This window comes from Diuraphis noxia, unplaced genomic scaffold (assembly GCF_037042655.1).
Source record: "Diuraphis noxia isolate RWA-SAM2 unplaced genomic scaffold, SU_Dnox_SAM2 contig0005, whole genome shotgun sequence".
Classification (NCBI taxonomy): Eukaryota; Metazoa; Arthropoda; class Insecta; order Hemiptera; family Aphididae; genus Diuraphis; species Diuraphis noxia.
The window spans coordinates 10,993,982-11,012,223 of NW_028301715.1; the positions used below are offsets into that span (position 1 = coordinate 10,993,982).

At 26.9% G+C, this 18,242-nt stretch overlaps 1 long non-coding RNA gene across 1 annotated transcript; it reads right to left on the minus strand.

Annotated features, from left to right (window-relative positions):
• Positions 1-5,900: 5,900 nt before the first annotated feature.
• Positions 5,901-17,203, minus strand: LOC149054892 (uncharacterized). The gene is made up of 3 exons (XR_016192175.1): positions 16,790-17,203; positions 13,662-13,761; positions 5,901-6,016 (listed from the first exon to the last, which is right to left on the minus strand). It is a non-coding gene; the product is annotated as an uncharacterized LOC149054892 (long non-coding RNA).
• Positions 17,204-18,242: the final 1,039 nt, after the last annotated feature.

Sequence of the window (18,242 nt, forward strand, 5' to 3'; positions counted from 1 at the left end):
AAAAGGTAGGATAAAGAAACCCGACATACAAAGTCCTTTTGATTATTATCAATTAAAATAGCAAACTATAGCATACCAATTAACATATTATTAAAATGTAAAGATTTAATTCATCACAAAGTGGTGTCAAAAAAAAGTGACTCTTATTCATAAAAGATTTAAATAAACATATATATTTCACTAAAAAAAACTTGATCAGATTATTTTTAAAAAGAATATTTTAAATGGAGAATTAAACACAGAGTTGTTAAGATTCAAATCAATTTAAAATCATAGTCCAAACGATAACTAATAATGAATAAAATAAAATCCAGAAATGTTTAACATGTTTTATATAAAATAATTAAACACAGAGTTGTTAGGATACAAATAAATTTAAAATTAAAGTCCAAACGATGACTAATAATGAATAAAACAAAACCCAGAAATGTTTAACATGTTTTATAAAAAATAATTAAAAACAGAGTTGTTAGGATTCAAATAAATTTAAAATTATAGTCCAATGACTAATAAAAAAAAAAATATATAATCCAAAGAAGATTAATACATTGTTTATAAAAGAATTAAGCACAGATACGTTTAGATTCAAATAATATAAAAATATATTATAACTATATTATAGTCCAAATGATGACTAATAATAAATAAAATATAATACAATGATTAACACATTTTGTATAAATGAATGAAACACATAGATGATTAGATTAATATTAAATTAAAGTTATAGTCCAAACGATGACTAATTATAAATAAAATATAATCCAAAGAAGATTAATTTTACATTTTTTATAAAAGCATTAAACACAGAGAATATGTTTATATTCAAAGAAAATTAAAATATATAGTCCAAACTATGACGAAAAAAATAAATAAAATATAATCCAAAGAAGATTAAAAATTTTTTTATAAATGAATTAAACACAGAGATGTTTAGATTAAAATAAAATAAAATTTATTATAACTATATTATAGTCCAAATGATGACTAATTATAAAAAAAGATCTAATTAATATAATAACAAAAAAATTAAAATTATAGTCCTAACGATGACTAATAATAAATAAAATATAATCCAAAGAAGATTAAAACGTTATTAATAAATGAATTAAACACAGAGATGTTTAGATTCAAATAAAATAAAATTTATTATAACTATATTATAGTCCAAATGATGACTAATTATAAAAAAAGATGTAATTAATATAATAACAAAAAAATTAAAATTATAGTCCAAACGATGACTAATAATAAATAAAATAAAATCCAAAGAAGATTAATAAATTTTTATAAAAGAATTAGACACAGAGAATATGTTTATATTCAAAGAAAATTAAAATATATGGTCCAAACTACGACTAATAATGAATAAATTATAATCCAAAGAAGCTTAAAAATTTTTTATAAATGAATTAAACACATAGATGTTTAGATTCAAATAAAATAAAATTTATTATAACTATATTATAGTCCAAATGATGACTAATAATACATAAAGATCTAATAAATATATTAATATAATAACAAAAAAATTAAAATATATAGTCCAAATAATGACTTATAATAAATATATTAATATAATAACAAATAAAATTAAAATTATAGGCAAAGCGTTGAATAATAATAAATAATATATTATCCAAAGAAGATTAACACATTATTTATAAAAGAATTAAACACAGAGAATATGTTTATATTCAAAGAAAATTAAAATATATAGTCTAAATAATGACTTATAATAAATATATTAATATAATAACAAATAAAATTAAAATTATAGGCAAAGCGTTGAATAATAATAAATAATATATTATCCAAAGAAGATTAACACATTATTTATAAAAGAATTAAACACAGAGAATATGTTTATATTCAGAGAAAATTAAAATATATAGTCCAAACTATGACGAAAAAAAAAAAATATAATCCAAAGAAGATTCATACATTTTTTATAAATGAATTAAACAAAGAGATGTTGATATAGATTCAAATAAAATAAAAATATATTATAACATTATACTATTATACTATTATAGTCCAAATCATGAGTAATAATAAATAAAGATCAAATAAATATTTTAATATATAATAACAAATAAAATTAAAATTATAGTCAAAGCAATGAATAATAATAAATAAAATATGATCCAAAGAAGATTAACACATTATTTATCAAAGAATTAAACACAGAAATGTTTAAAATTTAGATTCAAATAAGATTCAAATAAATAGTCCAAACGATGACTAATAATAAATAAAATATAATCCAAAGAAGATTAATATATTTTTATAAAATAATTAATAACTGAGTTGTTTAGAATTAACTTAAATTAAAATATATAGTCCAAATGATGACTATTGACTAATAATAAATAAAATAAAATCCAGAAATGTTTAATATATTTTTATAAACGATTTAAACACAGAGTTGTTATGATTCAAAGAAAATTAAAATTATAGTCCAAACAATGACTAATAATAATAATAAAAAAAAAAATAAAATCCAGAAATGTTTAACACATTTTTTATAAAAGATTTAAACACTGAGTTGTTAAGATTCAAATAAAATATCAATATATTATAACTATATTATAGTCCAAATGATGACTAAAATAAATAAAGATCAAAAAAATATATTAATATAATAACAAATAAAATTAAAATTATAGTCAAAGCGTTGAATAATAATAAATAAAATATAATTCAAAGAAGATTAACACATTTTTTATAAAATAATTAAAGACAGAGATGTTTAGAATTTAGATTCAAATCAATAGTCCAAAAGACGACTAATAAAGTAATAATATTGGGGGTGGAAGGGCCGAGCGGACTAAGGCGTCGGTTGCGACGCACGCAGTCGCCCGTTCGAATCTTGGTCATGGGCGGCATCGCTCTTTGGGCATTTCGCGATGTCTGGAGAGAGAGGCCGCCGGCCCACAACCGGGCATGGCAGAACCCACGGGTGCTCATTCAAAATTCTGCCAAAAAAAACCCACGAGTTAAAACCTTACAGTACCTTCCCCTACAGTTCCCCAGGCTAATGACCTCAGGTGTCGAAGCCCTAACCATAAAAAAAAAAAAAAAAAAGTAATAATAAATAAAATGTAATCCAAAGATGATTAATGAATTTTTATAAAATCATTAAACACAGAGAATATTTTTAGATTCAAATAAAATTAAAATTTATAGTCCAAATGATGACTAATAATAAATAAAGATCAAATAAATATATTAATATGATAACAAATAAAATTAAAATTACAGTCAAAACGTTGAATAATAATAAATAAAATATAATCCAAAGAAGATACACATTTTTTATAACAGAATTAAACACAGAGATGTTTAGAAATTAGATTCAAATAAAATTCAAATAAATAGTCCAAACGATGACTAATAATAAATAAAATATAATCCAAAGAAGATTAACACATTTTTATGAAAGAATTAAACACAGAGATGTTTAGATTCAAATAAAATTAAAATATATATTCCAAATAATGACTTATAATAAATAAAATATAATCCAAAAAAGATTAAAACATATTTTATAAAATAATTAAACATAGAGATGTTTAGATTTAAATAAAATTAAAATATATATATTCCAAATAATGACTTATAATAAATAAAATATAATCCAAAGAAGATTATCGGGAATATAATTCATAGCCCACATTTAACAAATAATTCTGATTTAAATAGAAAAGAAAAAAAATAATGATAAAAAAATAAATGTCCAGAGATAACAACAATTATCAAATAACCGAAACAAACAACAAAGTTTACTTAACATAAGTGTTCATAATCAAGGACAAAATGAATTTTTCAATAATATCAAACAAATGTTTCTTTTTCAAAAATAATATCGAACTATAAGATTTCACCTTTGATAAGTCACATAAAAATAGTAAAGAAAACAAAGTATCAGATGGGCTATAATACAATAACATAAATACAAACGATAAAAACTTTGGAATCGACAAATCACTTAATTAGGTACGAATATATGACATAAATCCATCAAATTCCAAAGATCAATTTTGCATTTACAACAAAAGCGATTAATGAACCCTAAGAAAATATAAATAAAAATAAATTAAGGAAATCACGAAAATTTGTCATAATAAATAACATATTATATTATCAACAATGCACAACATATTATACCAATTATAGCATTTTTTTTTTTCCTAATGCATGATTTTGAACTTTATTTTCCAATAGATGATATACTAATACCATAAAAAGCATGCCTTACAACATATAAAAATTATTAAAGGAACTAAACGAAATAAGGAATGAAATTCCACAAATAGTAAAAAAAAGGGCACAAATTAAATAAAAAAATTTTCAAAAAAAAATAAATACTCATGGAAACCAAAAAGTGGAAGTCTACTCCAATCACAAAAACAACAAAACCAAGTTGTATGGATACCACTAAAATATATGAGTTAAAAGAATTTTAAGTCATATAGGAATTTATGATTGATTACAGGGTATAATATTAAAGGGTAATGAGTGATTAGTAAAGTAGTAAAGTGTACCTACCCTGTTTTGTGGGACACACGATATATATATATAAACCTAGGATTTTTATAGTGTAATAATAGAATGTAATTTTTTTTAAGGCATATTAAACTGGGTATATTTAATGAATTATTAATAAGTACATAAAAGTCCAAGCTCAACAGTTTTTTATTAATTATAACTTTTACTTCCAATCATGCGCCTTATAACTTTTCATAATAAGACTATTTTTTATAATATGTTTAATGAAATAGCAAATTTGTGTATAAAAATGAAATTTGTTATTTTAAAAATAATATTCATTTGATTGATTTTAACAAAACATGTAATGACAAAGTCATACTTTTTACAAGACTTATAATAATGTAAACAATCAACAATCAAGAGCTTTTTTGACTTGATAACACTCAAGAGGATGTCAGTGCATTTCTTTTTCTAGGAGAAAAAAAATTCCACTGACATCCTCTTAATCGGCCTAACCAACCTTCTCTTTTTATTCTATCCCATAGTCGAAGGTTGTAAACCTTACCTAACCTGGTAGTATCACTCAAAGGGTCGAGTGACCTTTGCAATTTGAGATCCTTTCCTACATATTCAGAATTGTTAACATAACTATTCTACCTAACTATTCCCCTTCCCCCCACCTAACCTTATCCTCTCTCTCTGCCACTACCCCTCTTTCTTCCTATCCCTATCACGCCCTCCCCTTCACCTATCTCACTGTCTCTCACAACCTCTCACAATTCTCGCTTTTTGTTCTGTTCCCCCACCTAACCTTATCATATCCCTTTGACACTACCTCTCTCTCACCCTATCACTTTCACACCATCCCCCTCACCTATCTCTCTCACACTCACTCGTCTGACATCCCCCCTCTACCCGTTTTTCTCACACTTGCACCCTCTCATTCACTTTATCTCCTTATCCTTCATCCTATCTACCTCTCTCCTCCCTCTCACATTGTCCTTCTCTCGCCCTCTCTTTACAAGTCACTATAGTACCTACCCTACCTAACCTAACCTAATCTAACCTTACCTCACACTATCTCTCTCTCTCTCCCTCCCCCCTGTCTCTTTATCCTTCTCTGCCCCCACTCTCACACTCCCAGCCCTATAGTACCTACAGGTCATCGTACCTGATAATTGGAAAAATATTTAAATATCATTGAGGAAATTATTAAAAAAAAAATTTTTAAACATTATACCTGACCAATTTCCTAATTTTTATCATGTTTTTATTGATAACTTGAATAGTGTTATACCAGTGGTTACAAAACGAATAATTTATAAATTGCAAGTAATCTATCCCCTGATCAATTAATAAATTAATAAAATAAAAATAAACCTACTAAAAAATAGAAAATCACTTACCCAATATCTGAATCTACTATAAAACATCATCTTCGAAACATTGTTAATACATTTCACACAGGCTTCACAACGAATATGATATTTAGTTGGCAAATCTTCACTGAAGAATACCATCTCTGAAATTTCAATAAAATATTCAACAATATTTTCTGACCTATTCATTTTAGATTCTGAACGAAGTGATGAATGTATTGATTTTACAATGATGTGTGTTTTGGTTTTTGTGTGTGTGTGTCTATATACAGCATAACTAGTCGCAATAATGCTTCAACTTCAAACGTTGGGGGTGGTTTCCGATGTAAAAGTGAATATCCTTGGTGCATTATAGAGGTCAAAAGTAAACACTTTCCAACAATTTTCAAAAAAATCGAGAAAAACAAAAAAAAAATGACAGAAAAACGGAATTTTTACGCAAACCCGTTTTCGACCAAATCGATTTTTTTATATGGTTGTAATTCAAAAACTAATCACTGTAAATACTTGAAATTTTCACGAAATATTTATGTTAGTGTAATCTATATACAGTTAAATTTTAGAGTTATTTATAGACCACTGAAATTTTCAATTTGTCTGAAAATTTTTTTTGGAAGTGTCGATAAAATTTTTTTGGCCATATAAAAAAACTTGAAAATTTAATACAAAGATTCTCATAAGATATTCTTAATGTGATTAAAAAATAATAAGAATACACAGGCACAATTTTTTTTTATAAGCGTTTATAGTTCAAATTTTTACGAAATCTGTCGAAAACGCGAAAATTTGCAAGCAAATTTGAAATTTAAAAATCAAAAAATGTATTTGTTTATAACTAAGGATTAAAAATACAACACTAAGTTTTCCATATGTTTTCCATCAAGTAGCTATATAGAAAACTCTAAGCATCATTATAGGAAAAATTTTAAGTGCGTTTGAATTTTAAATTTTTACGAAATAGCGTAACGATAACGATTTATATTCAAACGATTTAAAATATTTGTTATCATTCAAAAAGTATAAATCGTAGATACTTGACAATTTTACCAGTTATTTAGATTAGCATTTTCTTTTTACATGATTTAATTTTCAAAATATTTTGACTTTTTTTGAGATATTTATAGATAACTGAAATTTTCAATTTGTATGAAAATTTTTTTTTAAGTGTCGATAAAAATTTTTTGGCCCTATCAAAATACTTGAAATTTTAATATAAATGTTGCATATTCAGCATTTATATTATATGATATTACACCTATACTGTTTATACTAACAATAATCATAAGTATCATATTACGATCGGTGGGGACTGTCCATCGGTTATTAGCGAGTAGAAATATATTGTACGTCATTACGATTTATACTGTCAACAATAAATGTCTATATAATACGTTTATGTTATTATTTATATTTATAATACATAACAAATTGGCGACGAAGATAATAATAATTTAATCGTAATCACTAGTGCATTAGAAGTTTCAAGTATTGTATTCATACTAATACAAAATGGCAACTCCTAAGACAGAATCCATAACGAACTTCAATCAAGCTATTGGGTCACCTGGAAACTTTGAAACAGGTATGGATATCACAATTTTTGAGTCAAAATTGACAAATTTTTTTTTGGCAAATGCCATCGAAAATAATATTCAAAAAAGAGCCATTCTATTATCATCAGTCAGTGAGGAAATTCACAAAGTACTTTTTAGTTTATGTGTTCCTAGCACGCCAAACGATGTTGAGTATGAAACTCTAATGAAAAGTTTGAACAAATATTTCAAACCAATAAAATCGTACTTCGCGGCTAGGTATACATTTTATCAAGCTAAACAAAGACAAGATGAATCGGTGTGCCAATGGGGTGCACGTGTCAAAAATCTTGCTTCAAAATGTGGGTTTTCGTCGGAACTAACAACAGTCATTAGAGACATATTTGTTGTCGGAATGGGTCCAGGACCAATCCAAGATCGTCTGTTAGAAGAGGATGCCTCAAAAATTGGAGTTACATATTCAAATCTAATGGAAATCGCGACAGCCAAAGAAGCTGCAATAAATGACAAGAGTGGCTGGAAAAAAGAAGAATACGCAGACTTGAAGTACCAACAAAAAAATAATGGACATACTGCCAAGAAGGGGTTCAACACATACAAGGAGTCAAAAATCAAATGCGGGATTTGTGGCCGTTCCAATCATTTTCAAAAAGACTGCAGATACAAGGACTTCGAGTGCAACAATTGTGGTGAAAAAGGTCATTTGTCCACCGTATGTAAAAAGGGTACGAAAGAAAAGAAAAATATAAAAACACAAAATAAATTTTTGTATGATAATAATGATGATGACGAAACAGTTAATTATGATCTTTCGAATACTTTTTTTTCCATAATTGATCAAAATTTTCAAAATAAAGCGGTAAAACCGTTTACAGTTAATTTAATTGTACAAAACAATAATGTAAGCTTCGAAATTGATACCGGTTCACAACATAGCGTAATTTCAAAAAGATTATATCATCAACTGTTTAGTCATATCAAATTAAAAAAAAATGACATTTCGCTATCTGATTACGTCGGCAACGACATTAAACCGATAGGAAAAATATTTGTCGATTCGGTGTACCAAAATAAAAAATTTACAATGTGCCTTTATGTTATCGACAATGGTGGTCCTCCATTAATAGGTCGAAATGATATAAAAAACATAAAATGTTTTACCTTGTTTAGTATTGAAAATGACGTAAGTGTCGATAGTATTATAAAAAAATATAACAATGTTTTTAAAGATGAAATAGGCACTTTTAACAAATACGAAATTTCATTAAATATCAAAGCGGGGGCAGTACCTAAATTTTACAAACATAGGTCTATTCCATTAGCATTAAAGGGAAAAGTTGAAACCGAAATTGAGCGTTTAATCAAAAGCAACATTTTAGTTTCCGTCGACCACAGCGAATGGGCAACTCCAATAGTACCAATATTAAAACCAGACGGCACGGTTAGAATTTGCGGTGATTTTAAAATAACAATAAATCCGGTATTAGAAGGGACTGAATACCCTCTTCCAAAAATAGAACATTTATATGCAAATATTAGTGGTTCAAAATATTTTTCGAAAATAGATTTAAAAGACGCATACCAACAAATGGTTATTAAAGAATCTGATCGCAAATATACCACTATTAACACACATAAAGGTTTATTTAGCTATACACGCAACCCTTTTGGAATAAAGTCGTCAGCAGGGGAGTTTCAAAAAGCTATGGAAACTTCAACAGCAGGTCTTGAGGGCATAGGTATATTCCAAGACGACATTATTGTTGCAGGTTCCACTATCACAGAGCACAATGCTCGTTTAGACAAATTACTAAATGTATTGTCAAATGCAGGTTTAAGAGTAAAGTTGAATAAATGCAAATTTATGCAAAAGTCAATTGAATATTTGGGTCACAGGTTAGATGAAAATGGTTTACACACACTAACAAAACACACAGATGTTATAAACGATGCCATTGTCCCAGAAAATAAAACATTGCTAAAATCATTTTTAGGTTTAGTTACGTATTATATAAAATTTATTCCAAACGCTGCAAATATTTTAAAACCATTGTACACTCTTTTACGTAACGGCAGTGAATGGAATTGGACACCAAAATGTGACCAAGCATTCAATAAAGTCAAACAAATTTTAATTTCGAAACCCGTATTGGCACATTATGATCATAATATTCCGATTAAACTCGTTGTAGACTCATCATCTTATGCACTAGGCGCAGTTATTTCCCATGTGTACCTAGATCGTACTGAAAAACCTATAGCATATGCATCAAGAGTTCTATCTGAGTCAGAATGTAAATTTCCACAAATTGAAAAAGAAGCTTTAGCAATTATTTACGGGGTTACGAAATTTTATGACTATTTATATGGTAGGCATTTTCTATTAGAAACCGACCATAAACCGTTAATATATATTTTCGGTGATAAGAAAGGTATCCCAATTTACGCGGCTAATAGATTACAACGATGGGCCTATGTTTTATCATCATTCGATTTCGACATAAAATATGTAAAATCCGAAGATAATACAGCCGATTTTTTATCACGAATAAAAAGTTCAAAATTAAAAATTGAAAATCATAATGAAGAATGTATTAGTCTTAATTTTATTCACGAACAATCACCTTTCACATTAGACTGGTCTAAAATAAAAATTGAAACAAGTAGAGACACAATTCTCGCCAAAGTATTAAACGCAGTCAAAACAGGAGAATGGAATAGTGATTTTTCTAAAAATTTAGAACTTAATTCATATAATTTACGAAAAACTCAAATTGCAGTGGAACAGGGATGTCTATTATGGGGTTACCGTGTTATTATACCAGCTAAATTTCGAAATAATATACTCAAGGAACTTCATTCGTGTCATATGGGTTCTTCCAGTATGAAAAGTTTAGCGAGATCATACTTTTGGTGGCCAGGAATGGACAAAGAAATCGAAAATATCACACAAAGTTGCGACAATTGTATTAATGTCAGGCAAAATCCGCCAAAATCTGTAACATCACCTTGGAAATGGCCAGAAAAACCGTGGACTAGAGTGCATTGCGATTTTCTTGGTCCATTTCAAAATAAATATTTTTTTGTCATTGTTGACGCAACCACAAAATGGTTAGAAGTATTTCAAATAAATTCTATGACAGCAGAAATTGTTATTCAAAAATTTTCAGAAACGATAGCACGATTTGGAATTCCAAAAACAATTACATCAGATGGTGCAAAATGTTTCACTGGTTTTGAATTTCAAGCATATTGCAAAAATCTAGGTATAAGGCATATGACAGGCGCTCCATTTCACCCAGAATCAAACGGCTGTGCGGAATCAGCAGTCAAAACAATAAAAAATTTTTTTAAAAAATGCTCGACTGCACAATCCCAATTAAATAAATTTCTTTTGATGTATCGTAATACACCTCATTCAACAACACGAGAAACGCCAGCTAAACTAATGTTAGGTCGATCAACACGTTTACAATTTGACGCGTTAATGCCGAATACAAGTGAAGTGGTTATTGAACGACAAATATCACAAATAAACAATGGTGGTAATAGGATAGTATCATTCAATACAGGTGATAATGTTTTAGCTAGAGATTATAGGAATAATAACAATAAATGGCAAAAGGGTAAAATTATCAAATCCATTAGTTGTAATACACACGATGTAGAGCTCGATGACGGAACTATTTGGAAGAGACACAATGATCAATTACTCATTGATAAATCGCTGACACCAGCGAATAATTCAATTTCACTTACACCCACTAGACAAATAAATGAAAATACTGAAAATATCGAAACCGTAGGTGCAAAACAAAATCCTGATACTATAATAATAAATAAAACACCCAGACCAATTAGATCTAGAAAACCACCTCAGCGATATTCTCCAAGTGATTATAATTAATGTAATTAAACTTACTAACACACTAACATAGCGATTAAGCAATACACAAAATACTACTTATATATATATATATATATTTTTTTTTTTTTTTTTAAGGAAAAAGATGTTGCATATTCAGCATTTATATTATATGATATTACACCTATACTGTTTATACTAACAATAATCATAAGTATCATATTACGATCGGTGGGGACTGTCCATCGGTTATTAGCGAGTAGAAATATATTGTACGTCATTACGATTTATACTGTCAACAATAAATGTCTATATAATACGTTTATGTTATTATTTATATTTATAATACATAACAATAAAGTTTCTCAAAGGTTATTCTTATAGTGATTAAAAAATTATAAGAATACCTAGGCAAAATTTTTTTTATTAGCATTTGAAGTTAAAATATTGACAAAAATTCGTCAAAACCATGATTATATTTATTTTTTTGTGTCTGTCATCACGTTTTGGGGCAGTAAAAGTGCTTCGATTTTTGACTTCAGTACATTATTCGATCAGAATGTGAATCTAGTTGGTACTATGGTGGTCAAAAGTATTCTTAATATCTTTTTAAATAATCGGGATAAACAAACTAAAAATTAAGGGAAAAACGGGAAATTTTAGGCACAATCAGTTTTTGACAAAATCGATTTTGATTTTTGATGTAACTTTAAAACAAATGACCATTGATACATGAAATTTTCACTGAATGTTTATATAAGTACATTCTATTCACCATGAAATTTTCAAAAATGTTTGACTTAAGTTGAACTATTCTTAGGTATATGCAATTTTCGATCATTATTAGTTTTTTTTAAATTAATATTGATAAAAATTTATTTTTTGGGTAAAAAATCTTGAAAATTTAATACAAGGCTCTCTTAACATATTGTTACAATAGCAGTTTAAAATAAAAAATATTTATGGTTACAATTTTTTTTATAAGCATTCAAATTTTGAATTTTGACAAAATACGTAAAAATCAAAAAAATTCGCAAATTGTTTTAAGCTAGAAATTCATAAAAAAAATTTTTTTAATCTAAGATTTGAAAGTTTAATACAAGATTCCTTACAAATTTTTCAATCTTTATCACAGTAAAAATGTCTTCCGGAAATTCAAATTGAATTTTTATTAGCATTTGAATTTCAAATATTGACAAAAATTCGTCAAAACCGTGAATATTTGCAAATTATTTTGTAGTTCAAAATTCATAATATCGTTTGTATTTATATCTAAGGTTATAAAATTTAACATCAAGTTTTCCATAAGTTTTGATTCAAATAGCTATAGAGAATATTTTATGCGTAATTATAGGAAAAATGTTTTGAGCGTTTGAGTTTTATATTTTTATGAAATCGTGTAATGATAACGATATATCCTCAAACCAGGTATATAATGTATGTCTATGATAATACAAGGTATTATGAATTATGATAACTAGGTACATGCAATGTTTTTGGAAAAATTGATTAACCATGGTTGCGTATTATAGTTTGTTTATTTATTTTATTTCAAGAATTCATGAATATTATAAGTGTTATTATATATTAATTTTTGAAAGATTGAGTTTTAGAAAATGAATAAAAATTCGATTGCAATAAATTAGAGTTTGGTTATTTACATAACCTTACGCAACTTCATAATAAATAATAACTGTACAATTTTGAAGAAAATAATAACTCCTGTGTGTATGTATTAAGTAGATACACTATTTTAACAGATATTTGTTAAATGTATGATAACTATGTTATAATATATTTTTCATAACCGCTTAGTTCAACAGTCAGTGATCCATTCTTTTAGCCTTTAGGTCATAGGGCTTTATAGGTGTACCTACAATATAATAACTTAATAAGAACCTATGATATTAGATATGAGATAAAGAATAAAGGTTATAAATAACTATAAATATCTATAATATACATAATTTATCAAAATAAAATATATTTTATTCTAAATTCCTGACTTCTAACGTTGGATTTGGAACAAATTACCATTTAGGTACGAATAAAAATTGCTCCCTATGAGTTTTGGAGACTGGAGTTATCAGTTAAAACGGATATTACAATTAACTAAACAAAAATTGAAAAATGTCGATTACAAACACATACCTAGGTTATAAATTTATAATTATTATACGTCTGGCAACCTGAAAAACGACGCAGCGCTTTTATATTAATCGATCTCGCATATTTCTTAATTTCGGGCTTAGAAATAAAATATGCGTCAACGATACTCGGAACTTGAGAATATATTTTTCGTGACGTTAAATATTTATTTAAAGCCTAACATAAGATTCAAGCCTCAAAAGAATATGAAAATAAACTTACCTCAAACATCGACTCTTTTTCGGGGTTTTGGTGAAATCCGAGACGTGTATGGGCACACTCCGATACCGACGTAAGAACGCATCAGATACTTAATTGAAGTCTGAAAATATTATTAATTATGAAATTAAAATTATACGAAATACAGAATATTTTTAGTTCATGATTGATCTAGTGCTCATTGAAATTATAATTTTAGAATCTTTAATCGACTGCCACTTCTAATTCTGAAAAGACAATTGCCACAGATTATATTATGTTACGTTAATAGGATAAATCCATAGATATGTAATATTTCAATAAAACTTCTATTACCAAGGAGGTTCACGTTTATGAATAATGTTCATTTAAATAATTAAATGTGATATAATAATAACCAAAAAATATTTGTAATTTTAAATTTAAATTATAATATAATATATTATTTTTCTTAGCCTATTTTTGTTTGATTATTGATTACGATCATGCTTCTTTTATGAGTTTTATGAATTACAGGTATTATATATCTAAAATAATCCGATGAATGTTTAATTTTTATCTTCCCTTCCTAGTTATAATGTGTTAATTTATGTTTTAAATATTTCATTCAAGATCTTATAATTTCTTCACTAGTTCACTAACCACAACAAGTTAACTACTAGAACTCGGATACCTACCGGTTCGTTTTTATTTTAATAACGTAAAGATTAATTATAATTACTTGTATTAATGTTTATTTATTTTACTTCGATAATTAAAAAATATTATTCCAATTTATTATTTATGAATGTTTGATATATTGTGTTTTTTTTAGAAAATAAATAATAAATGCAATTTTAATAAATTACTGAATTAAGTACCTACGTAAAATATAAAATAACCAATTCATGAAAAAAACCTAGACATGATTAATTTTTTAAGAAAAACAAAATTGTTCAATCTTATATAAAAAAAAATTTTTATCCTAATTAAATAACTTTACTACCATTGTATCAGTACCTACATATATTATATTATATCATATTATTGTAAATAAGTGTACCTAACTAATGGCCTTTGTTGTCGATGTGAATATGTTCAATAAAAAAATATATATATATATAAAATTGTTTACCTATAAATCTGTAAAAATTTAATTTAATTTTAAATGGTTTAACTTTTAAGCAATATAAATTATAAATATAATGTATAAATAAGTAATAATACCTATATTAATCTATGTCAGTTTTTGGCTTATTGTATATATTTTGTATGATATTATATACCCTAATAAATACCGAATGTAATTCATTCTATTAATCATTTTATGATAATTTCTAATGTACAAAACCTTATCAACCATAAATTTTAATTTGATTGTGTTATTGTTCTATGAAAATATTAACAGCTATTAAAAATGCAGAATTTAATATTACAAATAAAGTAACATTGGATGGTTAAATACTACATCTTCAGTGATAAGTACCTATATGAATATGAGAACAGTAAGTAGGTACACAGTTATAGCAGCTACACAGTTGCAATTTTTTACAAGCTATATTATTATTATATTTTTTTAGACGATTTACCGTTGAAAACACACATGACACATTCAAACAAATCAAATGAAAGTTCACAAAATTTCATTGAGCTAGTAGGTGCCAATGGAAACTTAGTGTGATTAAATAACTGACTCTGATAATAAATAATAATTTTATGTTGATCTCAATGATCTCGTATTTATATGAACTTTATGTTGCAACACAGTTTGTATTCTGTTTACAGATTTAGATAATGAAGATTTTGATGATAGTATTAAAGACAAGGACTGGAAGGAAAATAAAAGATCAGGAACATCATAAGAAAGGTCTAAAATCAGAATTTGATGACATTTTAATAAGAACAAGGTGTCATAGTAAAGATTTTTGTAACAACTTTAATAAAAATACTATCGGTCAAATGGTTTTATAGAGAGATATTAAATTAATTAAAGTTAAAAAAGAATTCCCTGATAAATTGTTTTTACAACAATTTAAGCAAATTATGGGCAAGCAAATATTATCAAGAAATTATAGTTTTAAATAAAAATTAAATTATCAAACATACATTACATATGAAATTTGCATTTATTGAAAAGCCTGGAATCTTACAAATAAAAAAGATTTAATTTTATCACGAAAAGCAAAACTTATTTCAGATACGTATTATCATTTTTATAAAAACTTAAAAATATCTGAAATTGATAATACTTATAACAAATACTAATAAAAAAACTATGAACATGGTGATTAATTTATATAATAAATTAGACTTATTATTTATTTATTTTCAAAGCCATAGGTAGCATAATATTATTAAACATAAGGCCATGATAATTATAATGAGTAACTTTTTTTTTTACATTGTATTTCAAACAAGTATTACCTATATTATTTAAATAATAATAAATTATTCAAATTCGTACATAATGTTATAGTCTTGTTGTTCAAAAGCATTTGATAATTTTATAGTCATTATCTGTTAAGAATATTTATTTTTTTAATTTGTCATATTATTTGTTACTTTGATACATAAAAATAAGCTTATTGACTTAAAGACAAGTACCTAGTATTTTATTTTTTATTTTGTGTTTTATATCTAGTAAATTATTTTTAAAGATATTGATTACATACCTACAACTATTAAATGATTAATTTTCATCCTTATATATATTACCTGTACAATTATAAATTATAATACAACAATTTTAATCAAATTTCAAAAAAACTAACAGTTAATAATATTTAATTATTCATTAATAATTTAAAGTTCAATACTGCCATAGTTGGATATATGACACAAAAATAAACATAGCTTAAATTCAATACTGCCATATTTTTGTATGTCTGAAAACCAATTTATGTGTGCAATACAGCCACATATCAAAATATGACAGTCGTGCATTTACTTAAAAAATTGTAAAAGACCATAATAAGTCTGACATTTTGGGTTCAAGGGAATATTTTATTATATTTGAAATAGTCGCAATATACCTAAAGTATGTTTAAAGTACCTATTGTAGTTTTTAGTTTCAAATGCATAGGTGAAGAACTCTTTGCAAATATCACCATTGTAAAAGTGTACGAACGTATACCTCAATTATTTTATAATATTAAGCCGCAAATCAAACTTACCTTAAATATCAATTATTTTGGGCTTTTTTAGAGTCCGCGACGTGTATGCACTCCGACGCTGAAATGGAAACGCATCAGATACTGCTGAATTGAAGTCTAAAAATAATGTGATTTATGAAAAAAAAAGATTAAACGGATAGCAGGATGTTTTTCGTTCATGTCTACTTCGCTATCTAATTGAAATGTTAGAATCTTTAATAGACTGCGTCCTCCGCAACGACTTTGACAATCGCCATGGATTATATTGTACTAAATCAATTCGATAAATCCACAGATGTTATATATTATTATACAACTTTTATAATTTCTTTATCGACGTAATCATCGTCACACGAAAAGTAACGTACAATATATTCGCGTTACACCCAATAATATGGCGTGCTCAATGTTATTAATTATGTCAGCAATGCTTCTTAGCTTATTCGTCGTCATCGTCACGCGACGAGTTACTCGAATTTATTATAGGTAGGTACGTTACTTTTCTCGTGACATAGAAGACGTCGGACCGCCGATATAATTAATCTCATAGCACACATCGTACTATTACGAGTAACTCGAAGTTGTTATACGTTACTTTTCTTGTGACGACGACGACATCGGACGGCCGACATACTTATTCTCAACGCGCACGCCATTCTATTGCGAGTTATTAGAACTTGTTATACATTACTTTTATCGTGACGTCAAAGACGTTGAACTATCGACATAATTAAACTCAGCACACACATCAACTTATTTCGAGTAACTCAAAGTTGTTATACGTTACTTTTCTTGTGACGACAACGAAGTTGGACGGCCGACATTATTAATCTCAGCGCGCACGCCGTTCTATTGCGAGTTACTCGGGTTTGTCATACGTTACTTTTCTGGTGACGACTACGTCTGACCAAAAACATAATTAAACTCAGCACACACATCAACTTATTTCGAGTAACTCGAAGTTGTTATACGTTACTTTTCTTGTGACGACAACGAAGTTGGACCGCCGACATTATTAATCTCATCACGCACGCCGTTCTATTGCGAGTTATTCGAGTTTGTTATACGTTACTTTTCTTGTGACGACGACGACATCGGACGGTCGACATACTTATTCTCAACGCGCACGCCATTCTATTGCGAGTTATTAGAACTTGTTATACATTACTTTTATCGTGACGTCAAAGACGTTGAACTATCGACATAATTAAACTCAGCGCACACATCAACTTATTACGAGTAACTCGAAATTGTTTCCTATACGTTACTTTCAGTGGCGCATTTAAGGGGGGCAACTGGGGCAAGTGCCCCGGGCGCCAGATTCCCAAAGTGCTAGGGGGCGGAAATTTTTTTACAGTTTACCACTACATAGAATTGAAATATTTATATTTTGTTTGATATAATTATTACACAAAATAGAAATAAATATTATAAATTAAACATAGACATTTTACTCATAATTCATTAGGTCTAT